General features: G+C 42.5%; 1 long non-coding RNA gene across 1 annotated transcript in view; it reads right to left on the bottom strand.

The window, feature by feature from the left end:
• Window positions 1-13,149: 13,149 nt before the first annotated feature.
• The window catches only part of LOC130457194 (uncharacterized), a 30,706-nt gene continuing 25,782 nt past the window's right edge, over window positions 13,150-18,073 (bottom strand). Inside the window, exon 3 of the long non-coding RNA XR_008916301.1 lies at window positions 13,150-16,030. This is a non-coding gene — a long non-coding RNA (uncharacterized LOC130457194). The remainder of the gene's footprint in view (window positions 16,031-18,073) is intronic.

Below are 18,073 nucleotides of genomic sequence, written 5' to 3' on the forward strand. Positions count from 1 at the left end.
CATACAACTAGTAAGTGTCTGAAGCTGGATCTGAACAGAGAAGATGAATCTTCCTGACTCCATGCTTGGCACTATCATTGCACCACTTAGCTCTGCCCCTCTTTACTTTGTGTCTAAATAGGGGACTCCTTGATTTTGCACACATGCTTTATATGTATGTGTGCATGTTATTTTTGCTAACAGAATGTAAACTGCTTGAGGGCAGGGACAGTTTCCCTTTTGCCTTTGTATCCCTGGTTCCTGGTTTAATACCTAACACATTTTGTTGTCATTCAATTGTGTTTTGCTTGTTTTTTTTTTTAGTCTGATTCTTTGTGATCTTTTGGGGGTTTTCTTGGCAGAGATCCTGGCTTGCCTAGTCTTCTATAGCTCATTTTACAAATGAAGAACTGAAAGAGTTAAGTGACTTGCCCAGGGTCATACAACTAGTAAGTGTCTGAGGCTGGATTGAACTCACAAAGATGAATCTTCCTTACTCCACACTTGGCACTATCCACTGTGCCACCTAGCTGCCCTGCCTAGCACATTGTAGACATTTAATACATTTTGATTTTAAGAAATTTAATAAATTTGGATTGATTTAATAATCAATAATAACATTTAATAAATATTGATTGATTGACTTAGAGAACTCTTACTGCTGTCTAATGATGGTAATGGTGAAGTAGAGTGGTGGAGCAAATAAAATGTTGGACTCATAATCAGTAAGACATTGGTTTAAATCCTGCCTCAGATACTTATTGGTTGTGTGACTATGAACAAGTCATTTAACTTCTTTATGCCTTAGTTTCCTCATCTATAAAATGAAAAAGCTGGCCTCAAAGGACTCCGATGTCCCTTCTGAGCCTAGATCTGTGATCTACAACCCTACAAAAAATCAGATGCAAAAATAGCTTTTGCATCCCTATCCCTTGGTTGCTTTGAGCATGTAATTCCTTCACGGATGCCAGGAACCAGCATTACTGAGGGGGAGGCAGATAGCTCCAGCTCCCAATTCTCCATGGTGATTTTGGGGGGATCAGGGAAGGTTGCATGGATAATTGCAAACAGTGGATAATCTCTTGTGCTCTTTTGAACCACTAGCCTTCCCTCCCATTATCTCTTTGACTGATGCAGGCTTCTTCTTTTCCCCTGTCCCCAGCACATCCAGTAGACATTGAAATGGCCACAAGACGGGGAGGAGGAAGAGAAATAAATGGAGGCTGGCCTCCCTACTACCTGGAAGTTTAGCCTGTAGCCATAAAATGCTTTGTAAACATGTTGCTGCTGCTCAGTTATTTCTCAGGCTTGTTCAACTTCTTGTTACCGCATTTGGGGTTTTCTTAGCAGGGATACTGGATTGGCCAATTCCATTGGCCTCAGTTTCCCCATATGTAAAATGGACTGAAGATGAAAATGGAATTGGCCAGGGTCACTCAGTTAAGGAAGGGTCTGAAGCCAGATTGGAGCTCAGGAAGATGAGTCTTCTTGATTCCAGACTAAGAATTCAATCTGCTTTGTTACCTAGCTGTCACTATGATTAACTGCAGATGAGGAAACTGGGCAAACTGAGAGAAATGATTTGCCCAGGGTCACACAACTAGTAAGTGTCTGAGGTCAGATTTGAACTCATGTTCTCTCTCTCCCACTCCTCCCATCCCCAAGAAGGCAGGTAATATGATATAGGTTGTACATAAATTATCATATAACAAAAATATAATATCTTATAATAATGGTATGTATAATATCATGTAATAACATATTTTCATGTTTGTCATATTTTTAAACAAGACACGTATCTAAAGAAAAATTCATGGAGAAAACAAACTGCAGGTCTTCAAGGAAAGGCAGGGAAGCCAGTTGTCCCATATGTTGTAGAGGAGATCCTTGGTTGGTTGTGTCCTTCCAGAAGACCCAAGTGAGGGGGGAAGGGCATTCCAGTCATAACAAATAGCTTAACACAAAGGCCTAAAGGACAGAGATGGAACACCCTGTAGAAGGAACACCAAGAATGCTGGTTTGACTGACTGTAGCGAGTGAAGGGAAGTCATTTGGGATTCTGGAACCTTGGAATTCAGAAATTAGTGCCCTTATTGGGAAATTTAGTTTAGGAAGGAAGGAAACTCTGCCTCACTGTCCATTCACAAGGTTGGTTTTAATTACAAATGAAACTAGCAGCTCTGGCTACCTGTAGCCCCTGGGAAATCTACGGGTGACCAACAATGGCACTGGTGTCTTTACCCTTCTGTAAATTTAGTAATTAAATCTCTGAGCAGCCCTAGAAGCTGGCTAAGGATAAGTCACTGGACAGACAGGAAGGCTCCATGTCTGCCCTGCCTACCCAGAGAAGCTTCTGTGCCCACTGAGAGGGAACAGTGGCAAGGGGCTAAGAAGGAAAGAGGAAGAGGGCAAGACTGTTCTGGCAGCCCCCTTTACTCCAATCCATGATGCCAACCCCCACCTTTCCAAAGAAGCACGGGAGATCATTGACCTCCCTCTCTTTCCTTAGCATCAAAGTTTACTATTATGAAGTGAGTTCTCTGGACTCCACTAGCCTTGACTAAGCAGACTTCTACCCAGGGAAAAACATTCAGTAAACAAACATCTAGGAAGCATCTACTGAGTGCAAGGCTTTGCATTAGGTGCTGGGGAAATTGGATAGAGATCAGATGGGCTTCTTCTCCTTGACCCAATGAAACAAACATTTCTTAAGTCCCTGTTATCTCAAACAACATCCTGGGCAGTAGGAGGATACCTGGAATACAGCACATGTGGTTTGGCCTTCAGGGAGCTTATGCTCTAATAAGGGTATAGAATACATACACAAATAACAATAACATGTAATTAGACACTTGGGCAGCTACGTGGAGTGGTGATAGAGCTTCAGGACTGGAGTCAGGAAGATTCATCTTTCTGAGTTCAAATCTGGCCTCAGGCACTAGCTGTGTGACCCTGGGCAAATCACTTAACCCTGTTGGCCTCAGTTTCCTCATCTGTAAAATGAGCTAGAGAAGGAAATGGCAAACTACTACAGCATCTTTGCCAAGAAAACCCTAAATGGGGTCAATGAAAAGTTGGATAAGACTGAAAATGACTGAACAACAAATGATTCATTTAGTTGTGGTCAATCATAGGCACAGCTAGTTTGCAAAGTGAATAGAGTCCTGGGTTAGGAGTCAAGAAGACTCATGTCTTTTGATCATAACAACCCTGGGAGGTTGTTGTTGTTGTTATTATTATCCCCATTTATAATTGAGGAAATGGAGGTAGATAGTAGTTAAGTGACTAGTTCAGGGTCACACAGCTGGTAAGTGTCTGAAGTTGGATTTGAACTTGGTCCTCCTGACTCCAGACCCAGTAAACTTCTAAAGGGAGATGGGTTACTACAACATGACCTTGGATCCTGGATTGCAAGAATCTTGACCTGAGTGAATGACTGAACAGCAACAACAAATTCTCCCCTAAGTCCTTTCTCTTCTCTAGGCTAAGCAGCCCTATTTCCTTCATCTGATTTTGCATGGCATGATCTCCAGGCTTCACAGAATCCTTCTTGCTGTTATCTGGATAGATACTAGACAGTCTGAATCCTTTCTGAAATGTAGAAGTTGAGGCATAGAAGGGTTCTGTTTGACTCACCTTTTCCCCAATCACTCAGGGAGATCTGAGTTTAAATCCTGACTCACACACTGACTTAGCTATATAACCCCAAGGAAGTCATCTTACTTCTTTATACATTAGTTTTCTCATCTGTAAAACCTAAGCACCTACCCCATAGTCTTGTTAAATTAAAAAAAAGTCCTTACTTTCCATCTTAGAATCAATACTGAGTATTGGTTCTAAAGCAGAAGAGTGGTAACAGCTAGGCAACAGGGGTTAAGTGACTTGCCCAGGGTCACACAGCTAGGAAGTATCTGAGGCCATATCTGGACTCAGGATGTCCTATCTCTAGACCTGACTCTCAATCCACTGAGCTGTCTAGCTGCCCCCCCATAGACTTGTTTTAAAGATCAAATGAGATTAAAAAATATATATGTATTTAAATATATTATATATATATTATATATATATATGTGACTTACTTGACAAACCTTGAAGCACTATATAAATGTCAGTTATGGCTGAGTTTTTAGACAATTTCCCTTCTTCAGGCTCCTTTTCCATTAACTAGCAATCTTAATCTTGGCTTGTTTAGAGTGAGGGTGGGGAGGAGAGATTAAGTTGGTAATTGGTTGGGGTCTGTCTTGGTCTAAAAGTTCAGATCAAACTTGTTCTCTTCTCTATCAGCTTTAACTGGTAGCTTTTCTCCAGAGAACCTACCAACAACAGCTTGGGCTCTGGGAGGAAAGATTTATATAGCAGGAGCTAGAAACATGGCAAGGAAGAAATAGGGAATGTGATTCCCACCTGCTCTCTTGGAAGTAATGTGCACTTTGGGATGCTATTAATACTTGATTTTCCTACATTCACCTTTCTGATGACATAGTGCATCATTTCTAAGAACTGGATGAAAAGTCAGCCTTTTACAAATTGCTGCAGAAAAAAACCCCAAAACAACCCATCCTTCCTGGAAATGAGCCTCACTTCCCACGCCTCTTTTCAGTCCAGCGTGGGTTGGGTTAGTTTAGAGGAAACCCCTGGCTTTTAACACCAAGGTAGGTTCTCCTAACTGGTATGTTGTTTCCTTTCTATGTGGTGGGTTCCCAAGGGGGTCCTCATCACAAGGCAGGTCTTTGAGCTGCTTTTTTCTAGGAGTGAGAATTTTCTTGTTTGGATGGACTATTCCTGCCTGTTACACAATAAAGCTGGGTTTGAAGATATTTCTGCTCCAGGAGATAGTCTTTGAACCAAGCTGACTCATAGGCTTCTGAATTATTTGGTGGTCCCTCAAAAAGAAGACTGATATCTCTGATGCCTGTCTGCCCTCCATAGTAAGCAGGCTTCCACAATAGAACTCCAAAAGACTCAGAGAAAATCTTATCCTAAGCCAAAGACTAAAGATCTGGGCCCTGGGCAGGGAACATGAAACTTCTATAGTGGTCAGGAAGACAGTCTCTCATAGTTTTAGGGATTTCAGAGCCTTAACAATCTTTTTTTTATTGTTTGATTTTCCCCTTAAAAATTTTTTTTACTTAAAAAATTTCTGAAGCATCAACTAAAATGAGCACATCCACATATACAGCAGAGCAGAGAAGGCTGTACATGAAACTACAAATTTCTGTTATGTATAGCTTGCTTTAAAAAAAAGTATATCATAAATTTAGCATGCTACTTTCAAAGCTGTCCTTCAGATCTTTCTTCTGTTCTCTTATGTGTATTTCAATAACCTTTTCTTTTTTCTTTTCTTTTCTTCCTTCCTCCTTCCTTCCTTCCTTCCTTTCTCTTACTCCTCTCTCCTTTGCTACTCCAACTCCCCTCCCCTAAATGAGGAAAAAGAAAAACAAAGCCTTTGTAATAAATATATCAAGTTCAAACATACAAATTCCTACATTGGCTTTTCTGAGAACATAAGCTTTGTTCTCCTTGCTGACCAATTACATCAAAGTACAGCCTACCTTGGTACTGACACACCAGATAGCCAGAGAAGAGTGGATAACCAGTAATGGGGGATAGTTCTGCTAGTTCTTATGGTGCCTGCCTTTAGATACATAGATAGACTTTGCAGATAGGTGAAGCTGACCCATCTCTGTGGTCCTCAGTATCATTGTTTGTGGTCACATGAGTGATCTGTCTTTCCTGCAGGGGTCAGATGGCTGGCATTGCTACTAAACACAAACCTTCCAGACTGGTCATGGGTCTGATAGTGATACCACCATTGAGTCAATACTTGGTGAATTACTGGGAATAAATTCACACCGATTCATTCCTATTTTCTCACTTAGTTGGGATTGAGGCATATATTTGTAAGACAGTTGATTGATGTGGGGAGGGCAATCCTTGAAGGCCGTGGAACAAAACAATGCCAACACAGAGATCTAACCTATGACAAACTGAGTTAGTGAGGTAAATAGATTTTCAGTTTGATGGAAGGCAGCTAAGTGGCACAGTGGATAGAGTACCAGACATGGAGTCAGGGAGATTCATCTTCCTGAGTTCAAATCTGGTCTGGGTGGCCTAGCTGGGTAACCCTGGGGGAGTCACTAAACCCTGTGGGCCTCAGTTTCTTCCTCTGTAAAATGAGCTGTCGAAGGAAATAGGAAATCATGCCTGTATCTTTACCAAGAAAGCCCCAAATGGGGTCATGAAGAGTCAGACATGATTGAAAAGTGACTAAACAGCAACAACAATAAAAAGAAGACAGGTTGCATGGAAAGCTATTTTGGTGAGCTATAATAAAGCAATCTTTTGGGACTCCTCTGTCCGTCTAGGGAAGACCCCATTCTTAGAATAATGTTTTTTTTTTATTTTAATATATTTTATTTGATCATTTCCAAGCATTATTTGTTAAAGACATAGATCATTTTCTTTTCCTCCCCCCCACCCCCCATAGCCGACGCGTAAGTCCACTGGGCATTAGATGTTTTCTTGATTTGAACCCATTGCTTTGTTGATAGTATTTGCATTAGAGTGTTCATTTAGAGTCTATCCTCTGTCATGTCCCCTCAACCTCTGTATTCAGGCAGTTGCTTTTTCTCGGTGTTTCCACTCCCATAGTTTATCCTTTGCTTATGCATAGTGTTTTTTCTCCTAGATCCCTGCAGATTGTTCCAGGCCATCACACCACCACCAATGGAGAAGTCCATTACATTCGATTATACCACAGTGTATTAGTCTCTGTGTACAATGTTCTCCTGGTTCTGCTCCTCTCGCTCTGCATCACTTCCTGGAGGTTGTTCCAGTCTCCATGGAACTTCTCCACTTTATTATTCCTTTTAGCACAATAGTACTCCATCACCAACATATACCACAGTTTGTTCAGCCATTCCCCAATTGATGGGCATCCCCTCGTTTTCCAGTTTTGGGCCACCACAAAGAGCGCAGCTATGAATATTTTTGTACAAGTCTTTGTGTCCATTATCTCTTTGGGGTACAGACCCAGCAGTGCTGTGGCTGGGTCAAAGGGTAGATAGAATAATGTTTTTAAGGACACAAAAGTTGGCAAGGATCTTAGCCATGATTTAATCCAATATCTTCATCTTATAGATGAAGAAACTAAGGCCCAGAAAGAAAATATCCTTAAAGGGCTTCTATAAATGTCAGGGAACATTAGCATTATGCTCTTATCTTGAAGGTGAAACCAATTGGACCCCAACCAGAAGAGTAAGGTGCTTGGTTGAATGACAAATGAGTGTATTCCAAATTCTGAGTCTTCTCACTTAAATTGAGGCTGGGCTCACAGCTGCAGAATCACCCAAGGGTGGTTGGTTGGGCCTTGGTATTCTATCATGAGCATAGATGCTCAAAGGGTTTGATTCTCTCTCCCTGAGTATGGCTATACCATCTTTAGGGCTCAACAGGCAACTGGATGATCAGGAGCACTTGGGCTATAGGAACCTTCCACCCCATTCCTTTTTTTTTTAAACCCTTACATTTTGTCTTAGAATCAATACTGTATATTGGTTCCAAGGCAGAAGAGTGGCAAGGGCTAGATAATAGGCATTACTGACTTGCCCAGGGTCCCACAGCTAGGAAGTGTCTGAGGCCAGATTTGAACCTGGGACCCCTCGTCTCTAGGAGGCCTGGCTCTCAATCCATTGGGTTGCCAAGCTGTCTCCTCCCTCCCATTCCTAAACCTGTTGTTGTTCTATAAGAGGATAAAGACTGAAGAGGTTTGGGGCTTAGGGGGAGGGTGGGAGGCTGCTTCTGCCCACAGTCACCAGGGTCTAGCTCCTGGGACCGCTGAGATGCTGAGGCTCTCCTCCTGGCCTCCTCACATCTACCCTCAGAGGTGCTGAGCCTGTGAAGGTACTATTGCTTTTCTAATTTTAGCCAAATCGACATTGGTTTTGTCGATTTATAAGCACATAGCACAGGCTTGTTGCTTCCAGTATCTCTGGTAATTTCCGTCTTGTTGCTCTCCTGGCCTCCTTAGCCTGCCTAACACCAGGGGCTCTTTCTAGCTGCTCACACTGCCCAAGAACCATCTAATAGACTTGGAGGGCGATGGGCTGCCACAATTAGAGAACTGAACTCTGCCAGGGAGGGAGGGGATCTCTGTGTGATCACCGAGGAGAGGGAGCAGTGTCCATAGCAACCCTCTGGCTCTCCCACCTTTGCAGGGAGAGAGAAGGAGGCAAGGAGAGAGGGAAGGAAGCAAAAAATCTCTGTTCTTTTACTCAAAGCAAAGCATTGGGCAGATGCAGGTGGAGCAGACACCCCAGGGTCCAGTCATCCTGGGGAAGAGTTCCTCTGTTTCTTGCACCATTTTGACTGATGGAGATTTGTTCATTTGGAGGACCAGCTCAGATCTCTGGTCTGATGTCCCTGGAGGAACGAAATGCTACCCCTTCTGGGAAAATGAGAGGGGTGTCATGGGGATTCTTCATAGGCTTGGGAACTTGAAGGCGTCCTAAAGGCCACCTAGTTCCTCCCACCCTGTGCCCACACACAGACTTTACAGATGAGAAAAACAGAGCTTACTTAGCACAGTGCTTGGCACAGAATTTTCCTTTAGTCATGTCCGACTCTCTGTGACTCCCATTTGGGGTTTTCTTGGCAAAGATATTAGAGTAGGTTGCCATTTCCTTCTCTTGCTTATTTTACAGATGAGCCTACCGAGGCAAACAGGCTCAAATGACTTATCCAGTGGCACCTGGTTGTTAAGTCTGAGGTTGGATTTGAACTCAAGAAGAGGAATCTTCCTGACTCCAGGCCTCTATCCATGAGCAGGACTTTATTAAAATGTTTTATTGATTGAGGAAGTAAAGAAGCTCTGGTAACATGTGCAAGGTACCAGAGGCCATGTTTGGACCGCAGTCTTACTTTAAATCTAATGTTCTTTTTACTACCCAGCATTGTTAGTGGAGGGGGAAGCTTATGGGAAGTGGTGATTGGTAGATGACAGGGTAGTGATGTAGGTAGCCAGGTGACAAAGTGGATAGAGTGAAGGACTCAAGGTCAGGAAGATCTGGGTTCAAATACTGCCTAAAAAGTTATGTGAATCTTTTGAAAGTACTATCTTGCCTCTGTTTCTTCTCATCTTTGTCTACCTCAGTTTCTTCATCTGTAAAATGAGGATAATCAGGGTAGCTGGGTAGCTCAGTGGATTAAGAGCCAGGCCTAGAGATGGGAGGTCCTGGGTTCAAATCTGGATTCAGACACTTCCCAGCTGGGTGACCCTGGGCAAGTCACTTGACCCCCATTGCCTAGCCCTTACCACTTTTCTGCCTTGGAACTAGTATACAGTTTTGATTCTAAGACAGAAGGTAAAGGTTTTTTTAAAAATGAGGATAATAATAGTACCCCTCTCCTAGGGTTGTTGTGAAGGTAAAATAAGGAAAAATTTGTAAAATTCTCTGCAAACCTTAAAGCACTATATAAACATTATATTTATTCTATATTATGTTATAAATAAATAAATATACATAAATAATATTACTGAGCTGTAGACCTGAGTTCTAGTCTTAGTTCTGGTAGCTCAGGGACTTTGGATAAGTCTCTCCCCTGGGGTGGGGTGGCTTTTGTTTCCTCATCTCTACAATGAAGGGCCAGGACTGGAGGGTGGAGTGAGTTCCTTCCTGCTCTCAAAGTCTGTTCTGTCCCTGGTTCCCAGGGCTTTTAGGGGTGGGTGGTCCTTTCCTACCTGCAGAATTCCCAGGATGCCACAGAGAAGCCTCCCAGGGGGACGGAGGCTGATGGAAGCCAGGCCCAAGCCTAGGAACTCAAGGGAAGAAGAAGGGGAATTAGGACAAGTGGGGATGTTAACTACAGGAGTTCTCTCCTCTTTACCCCAGAGGACCCGGACTGCCATCCACACCCGAGTTGTGCCAGCAGAGGTCGCCCCACTCTTCAGGAAGTCCATCGTGATGCTTCTTGGAGCCTAGGTCAGCCGGGGCAGTCAGGTGCCCCCAGAAAGCCCCCCCCTCCAACTACCTGCAGCATCCATTCCGGAGCCAAAACTGCAGGTAGAGCCTATCAGCTCCCATCACCCCACTGGCACGCTGAAGCAAGCAGAGGCGGGTATGGAGGTGGGCACCGTGTGCGAAGGGGTAGGAATTCACAAAGCACCACTGTGCCAGGCAGTGTCCTAAGCACTTTCCAAATCTCATTTGAACTCAGAAGAACTCTTTGAGGTAGGTACTATGATCCCATTAGATAGTTGAGGAAACTGAGGCAAATAGTGGTTAAGCAATTTGCCTGGAGGGAACACAGCTCATAAGTAATCGAGGCTGGATTTGAACTTGGGTCTTCTTGACTCCAGGTCCGATAGTACCATCTAGCTGCCTCCAAGTGGATGGTTGGGGGAATGGATGCAGGAGGGAGATGGGATCCGGGAGAGAAAGGGAGAAATGGGAGAGAGAAGAGAAAATGCACTGTGGCACAGAAGAGGAGAGAGAAGGCTGGACTCTCAATGAGCGAGACCGAGGCTCACGTCCTTTCTGACACCAGCTGTGTGTCGATTGCCGTCCCCCCATCTCTAACCTCGTATGTCAAACCAGGAGGATGGGAGGAGACGACGTCGCAGAGCCCTTCCAGCTCAGAGTCTGTGAATCTGACCCAGAACTCTCTTGTGCTCAGCTCCCTGTCTTAGCATATAGGATGCAATCATTTACAGTAATAAAAGTGAGACAAGCCGAGCTGAGGGAAGTGACTGTAAATCTCTGCCACGGTGAAGGGCAAACAGAAGATCCTGCTGGCTGGCGCTCACTTTCGGCTCAGGGGCGTGGGCTTTTGGGGATCCGTCCCTTTTGGGAGGGGGCTCCGGCATCTTGGTTGGCTTTCTTTCAGTACATTTTACTTGGGAAGGTATTTTCTTTGAAGACCTTTTGGGATGGGTGAAGAGCAAGCAGGCATATGTTTCTCTCTCTGCCTATCTCTGTCTCTCTGTCTCTTTCCCTCTGTCTCTGTCTGTCTATTTCTGTTTATCTGTCTGTCTCTGTCTCTGTCTGACTCTGTCTCTCCCTCCCTCTCTTTCTCTCTCTCTGTTTCTCCCTTCCTCCCTCTCTCTCTGTCTCTGTCTGCCTGTTTCTGTTTATCTGTCTGTCTATCTCTCTCTGTCTCTGTCTCTTTGTCTGTCTCTGTCTGTCTCTCTCACACACACTCAGCTATGTCCATCTTTTCATGACCCCATTTGGGGTTTTCTTTGCCAAAATCCTGGAAGGGGAGAGAATTTGACTCAAAACTAGGAAAAAAGCAAACGCAGATAAAATTTATTTTTATATGTAATTGAAGAAAAAAAATCAAATACTAAGGTTCTAAATGGTGGAAGAACAGGCAGAAAGCTAGTGAGAGGGATATTACACACTGAGCTTCAGTTTACCTATCTTTAAAATGGGGATACTAAATATTTGTACTGCTTTTCTTATAGGGTTAGTGAAAGAAGAGAGTTTTGTAAACCTTGATAAGTATAGAAATGGAATTATCTCCATTTTAAGAATGAATGGGGAAACTGGGGTTCAGCTAAGGGGAGTAATGAAGATATTTTTATTAAAAAAATGACAAGAGGGACAGGAGCAAATTGGGGAGAGCAGCTTTAGCTAAGGAGGGAAGGCAGAAGGGGGAAAATCTTCAAACCGCTTCTCCTCTCTCTGAACCAACCCCTTACTTCTGCTGTCTTCCCTGAACCCCACTTTGAGAAGGAGGGGGTTTCCTCTCTTTCCCCCTCTCCTACTGAAAGTCCAAGCTTCCCTACGAGGTACAAACTTCCCTCTTTTATCTTTTTTTAATACAGATAGAGCCAGGCCCGGTGATGGGAGGTCCTAGGTTCATATCTGACCTCATCCAATTCTTAGCTATATGACCCTTGGCAAGTCATTTAACTCCATTTGCTTAGCCCTTGCCCTTCCATCTTAGAATTGCTACTAAGATAGAAAATTAGGATTTTTAAAATAAATCCTTCCTTCCTTCCTTCCTTCCTTCCTTCCTTCCTTCCTTCCTTCCTTCCTTCCTTCCTTCCTTCCTTCTTGGGGTTTGGGAATGTGCTGGTTAATCTCTTTCTTATTTCACAAGGGCTCACTGTGTGGCACTTTTATCATGTTGCCCTCTTTGTAGAATTTTCAGATAAGATTTGGGTGAAAAGAGAAAAGATGATTATTTACAGTTTATAGGCTATCCCGGCTAGAGGCAAACCTCTCCCTTGGGGCTCCCCTTATGTTTTTCCTATCATAGTTTCTCCACTTGTGGGACTGGGTAGTAGGGAGAATCATTTGAAAGAGGATGGAAATCCCCAGGCATGGAGTTGCTTAATCTTCATTTTGGAGGGGAAAGAGGCTGGAGCTTAGTGGGGAGAGGGACATGGAAGCTGGGCCTCTTTAATTACATTATTAGGAGAATTTGATTCCTTTTGATCTTGGTGAAAACTGAAAAGAGGATGATGGAGTTTTAGAGGGGACTAAGGAAAGAGGGTTCCAGGGAGCCTTTCACTTCAGGTCTAAACCATCTCTTTCCTGGAGAGTTCCTAGGATTTATGGCTGGAAGGGACCTTAGAAATCATGTGGTTCACTCCCCCATTTTGTGGAGGAAGAAACTGAGGACCAAGACGACTTGCAAGAATTTGAACCCAAATTTTCTGAATTAGGAGGCAAGGTTGTTTCCATTGCTTCAATTGGCCTCCCATACCAGCTTTGAAGAGGTTCATGGAATGAGGCAGTTAAAGAATCTCAGAAGAAATCCTAAAGTCACCCAATTCAATCCTCCATTCCAGGCAAGAATCCTACCTAATGCACGGGGGTCAGGTGATCCTCTTGTCCAAGGGTTTTTTTTTAAGTCCTTACTTTCTGCTTTAGAATCAATACTGTGTATTGGTTCCAAGGCAGAAGAGCAGTAAGGGCTAGGCAATGGGAGTTAAGTGACATGTCCAGGGTCACACAGCTAGGCCACATTTGAACCCAGGACTTCCTGTCTCTAGGCCTGGCTCTCAATCCACTGAGCCACCCAGCTGCCCCTGCAACGAATGGTTCTTTACCTGGGGTCCATGCATTTTTTTCCTTTTTAGTATTTTGATGACTGTTTCAATATAATTGGTTTCCTTTGTAATCCTGTGCATTCTATTTTATGTACTGAAGAACATTATTCTTTTTTTTTAAATTTTATTTAATTGATTAATTAGGAAAAATTTTCCATGGTTACATGATTCAGGTTCTTTCCCTCCCCCCTCCCATCCCCCTCCTATAGCCAACACTCAATTCCACTGGGTTTTACATGTGTCATTGATCAAGACCTATTTCCATATTATTGATATTTGCATTAGGGTGATCATTTAAGAGTTTACATCCCTCATCATAGCCCCATCAACCCATGTGATCAAGCAGGTTTTTTTTTTCTTCTGTGTTTCTGCTCCCACAGTTCTTTCTCTGGATGTGGATATTGTTCTTTCTCATAAGTCCCTCAAGATTGTCCTGGATCATTGCATTGCTGCTAGTAGAGAAGTCCATTACATTCGATTGTGCCACAGTGTATCAGTCTCTGTGTACAATGTTTTCCTGGTTCTGCTCCTCTCCCTCTGCATCAATTCCTGGAGGTTGTTCCTTTTCCCATGGAATTCCTCCACTTCATTAATTCTTTGAGCACAATAGTATTCCATCACCAACATATACCACAATTTGTTCAGCCATTCCCCAAGTGAAGGGCATCCCCTCATTTTCCAATTTTTGGCCACCACAAAGAGTGCTGCTATGAATATTCTTGTACAAGTGTTTTTCCTTATTATCTCTTTGGGGTACAAATCCAGCAGTGCTATGGCTGGATCAAAGGGCAGACAGTCTTTTAGTGCCCTTTGGGCATAGTTCCAAATTGCCCTCTAGAATGTCTGGATCAATTCACAACTCCACCAGCAATGAATTAATGTCCCTACTTTGCCACACCCCCTCCAGCATTCATTACTTTCCATAGCTGTCATGTTAGCCAATCTGCTAGGTGTGAGATGATACCTCAGAGTTGTTTTGCTTTGCATTTCTCTGATTATAAGAGATTTAGAACACTTTTTCATGTGCTTATTAATAGTTTTGATTTCTTTAACTGAAAATTGCCTATTCATGTCTCTTTGCCCATTTATCAATTGGAGAATGGCTTGATTTTTTGTACAATTGATTTAACTCTTTAAAAATTTGAGTAAGTAGACCTTTATCAGAGGTTTTTGTTATGAAGATTGTTTCCCAATTTGTTGCTTCCCTTCTGATTTTAGTTACATTGGTTTTGTTTGTACAAAAACTTTTTAATTTGATGTAATCAAAATTATTTATTTTACATTTTGTGATTTTTTTCTTTTTTCTTTTTTTTAAACATTGTTTTATTTGGTCATTTCCAAACATTATTCATTGGAAACAAAGATCATTTTCTTTTCTTCCCTCCCCCCCACCTCTCCCATAGCAGACGTGCGATTTCACTGGGTATCACATGTGTTCCTGATTCAAACCCATTTCCATGTTGTTGGTATTTGCATTAGAGTGTTCATTTAGAGTCTCTCCTCAGTCATATCCCCTCCATCCCTGCAGTCAAGCAGTTGCTTTTCATCGGTGTTTTTACTCCCACAATTTATCCTCTGCTTGTGGATAGTGTTTTTTAGATCCCTGCAGATTGTTCAGGGACACTGCATTGACACCAATGGAGAAGTCCATTACCTTCGATTGTACCACAGTGTGTCAGTCTCTGTGTACAATGTTTTCCTGGTTCTGCTCCTTTCGCTCTGCATCACTTCCTGGAGGTTGTTCCAGTTCTCACGGAATTACTCCAGTTCATTATTCTTTTGAGCACAATATTCCATCACCACACCCACAGTATTCCATCACCAACAGATACCACAATTTGTTCAGCCATTCCCCAAGTGAAGGGCATCCCCTCATTTTCCAATTTTTGGCCACCACAAAGAGCTCAGCTATGAATATTCTTGTACAAGTCTTTTCCCTTATTATCTCTTTGGGGTATAAACCCAGCAGTGCTATGGCTGGATCAAAGGGCAGTCTTTTATCGCCCTTTGGGCATAGTTCCAAATTGCCCTCCAGAATGGTTGGATCAATTCACAACTCCACCAGCAATGAATTAATGTCCCTACTTTGCCACACCCCCTCCAGCATTCATTACTTTCCATAGCTGTCATGTTAGCCAATCTGCTAGGTGGGAGGTGATACCTCAGAGTTGTTTTGCTTTGCATTTCTCTGATTATAAGAGATGTAGAACACTTTTTCATGTGCTTATTAATAGTTTTGATTTCTTTAACTGAACACTGCCTATTCCTGTCCCTAGCCCATTTATCAATTGGAGAATGGCTTGATTTTTTGTACAATTGCTTTAGCTCTTTGTAAATTTGAGTAATTAAACCTTTATCAGAGGTTTTTGTTATGAAGATTGTTTCCCAATTTGTTGCTTCCCTTCTGATTTTAGTTACATTGGTTTTGTTTGTACAAAAACTTTTTAATTTGATGTAATCAAAATTATTTATTTTACATTTTGTGATTTTTTTTCCTAACTCTTGCTTGGTTTTAAAGTCTTTCCCTTCCCACAGGTCTGACATGTATACTATTCTGTGTTCACCTAATTTACTTATAGTTTCCTTCTTTATGTTCAAGTCATTCACCCATTCTGAGTTTATCTTGGTGTAGGGTGTGAGGTGTTGATTCAAACCTAATCTCTCCCACACTGTCTTCCAATTTTCCCAGAAGTTTTTGTCAAATAGTGGATTTTTGTCCCCAAAGCTGGGATCTTTGGGTTTATGATACACTGTCTTGCTGAGATCACTTTCCCCAAGTCTATTCCACTGATCCTTCCTTCTGTCTGAAGAACATTATTCTGCAAAGGGGTCCACAGGCTTCACCAGACATCCAAAGGATTTGGCGACACACAAAAAATACTGAAGAACATTTGATTATCCATTGCTGGAATTCTTCCAGTGATTGGTAGTGTTTGCCCTCTCCAGTGGTCTATTCCTTTGACTAATGGCTTTCATTCATAGTTCTTCTTTCTATGGAATAAATGAATGAATGAATGAATAAATGAAAAAAACATTTATTAAGTTATATGTTGGGCAGTATGTTAGTGGGATTACAAATTAAAAATACAAAAAATGTCCTTAAGAGCTGATGTTCTAATAGAGGGTGACAACACATTTAAGGGAGTGATGAATAGGGAAGGAAGATTTGGTCTGAGAAGTCATGGAGATGTTGAGTTACACCATCAGCTGCTCTGCTTGGTTTCCATTTCTATTCACTATCACATCATTCATCAGCAGTTTCCTTAAGATCCCACCCTCTCCCAAACAGGATAAACCCATTACCAGGAAACTCATCATCATGGTGTTTGCTTCCATTTGGGTACTTATACCTCATCATCACCCTCAGGTACTTTTCAGAGCAAAAAAAATTTCCCCAAAGGTTTTAGGTTCAAATCTACCCTCAGATACTTCTTAGATGTGTGACCCTGGACAAGTCATTTAACCTCTCTTGCCTAGCCCTTACCATCCTTCTGCCTTGGAATACTTAGTGTTCATTTTAAGACCCAAGGTAAAGGTTTAAAAAAGTCTTTCCCCAAGTCCTTTCTTTAAGAGGGCTCAGAATCCTAGCCATTTCTTCATTTGTCACTTGTTGCTCTGTTTGGTTTTGATTCTGTCATCATATCATTATCATGCTCCTGGCTTGGGGATCCCTCTGGTACCCCCCTCCCCCCATTCAACTTCCTCCATTAGATTATAATCTTTTTCTCCTTCTCCTCCTCCTCCTCTTCTTCCTTCTTTCCTTCCTTCCTTCCTTCCTTCCTTCCTTCCTTCCTTCCTTCCTTCCTTCCTTCCTTCCTTCCTTCCTTCCTTCCTTCCTTCCTTCCTTCCTTCCTTCCTTCCTTCCTTCCTTCCTTCCTTCCTTCCTTCCTTCCTTCCTTCCTTCCTTCCTTCCTCCTTTCCTCCCTTTCTTTCTTCCTTTCTTTCTTCCTTTCTTCCTTCCTTCCTTCCTTCCTTCCTTCCTTCCTTCCTTCCTTCCTTCTTCCTTCCTTCCTTCCTTCCTTCCTTCCTTCCTTCCTTCCTTCCTTCCTTCCTTCCTTCCTTCCTTCCTTCCTTCCTTCCTTCCTTCCTTCCTTCCTTCCTTCCTTCTTCTTTCTTTCTTTCTTTCTTTCTTTCTTTCTTTCTTTCTTTCTTTCTTTCTTTCTTTCTTCTCTTTCTTTCTTTCTTTCTTTCTTTCTTTCTTTCTTTCTTTCTTTCTTTCTTTCTTTCTTTCTTTTCTTTCTTTCTTTCTTTCTTTCTTTCTTTCTTTCTTTCTTTCTTTCTTCTTTCTTCCTTTCTTTTCTTCTTCCACTTACCTTCTGTCTTAGTATCAGTTCTAAGTCAGAAGAGTGGCAAGGGGCTAGGTATTAGTTGCTGTGTACATGGTGAGAGGTGAAAAGTGTTCCTGTGTCTGTGTGTGTGTGTGTGTGTGTGTGTGTGTGTGTGTGTGTGAGAGAGAGAGAGAGAGAGAGAGAGAGAGAGAGAGAGAGAGAGAGAGAGAGAGAGATACAGACAGAGAGACAGAGAGAGAGAAAGAGAGAGAGAGACAGAGACAGAGAAAGAGAAAGAGGGAGATACAGAGGGAGAGGGAGAGTCAGAGAATCATAGAGAGAAAGAGACAGAGGAGAGAAAGAGAGGGAAGAAGAAGGAGGGAGAGAGAGAAGAGACATAGGGAGGCAGAAGGAGAGAGAAAGGCAGATAGAGAGAGATACTTGGGGATCAAGTTGGATAACAAGATGGTAGACATATAGAGATATGAACTATCTGTCTTATGATGATCATATGAGGTGGACATAGTAGTTGGACACCTAGATAGGATGTGAAACATAGTGAGATCTTGTCTGGGGTCAGTTAAATGTAGCAGACTGGTCAAGTAAGTATCCTCTTAGTGGCCAATGAAGCTTAGGAGTATAGTTCTACAGTCAATTAGATGAATCTTCTCAGGACTGGAGGCATAGATTATAGAGGTCAGGGGCCAAGGTGCTGGTCCAGGTGAGGAGAAGCCTGACAGTAGCAGCAGAGTAGAAGGCTAGATAG

Source organism: Monodelphis domestica, chromosome 2, assembly GCF_027887165.1.
Source record: "Monodelphis domestica isolate mMonDom1 chromosome 2, mMonDom1.pri, whole genome shotgun sequence".
Classification (NCBI taxonomy): domain Eukaryota; kingdom Metazoa; phylum Chordata; class Mammalia; order Didelphimorphia; family Didelphidae; genus Monodelphis; species Monodelphis domestica.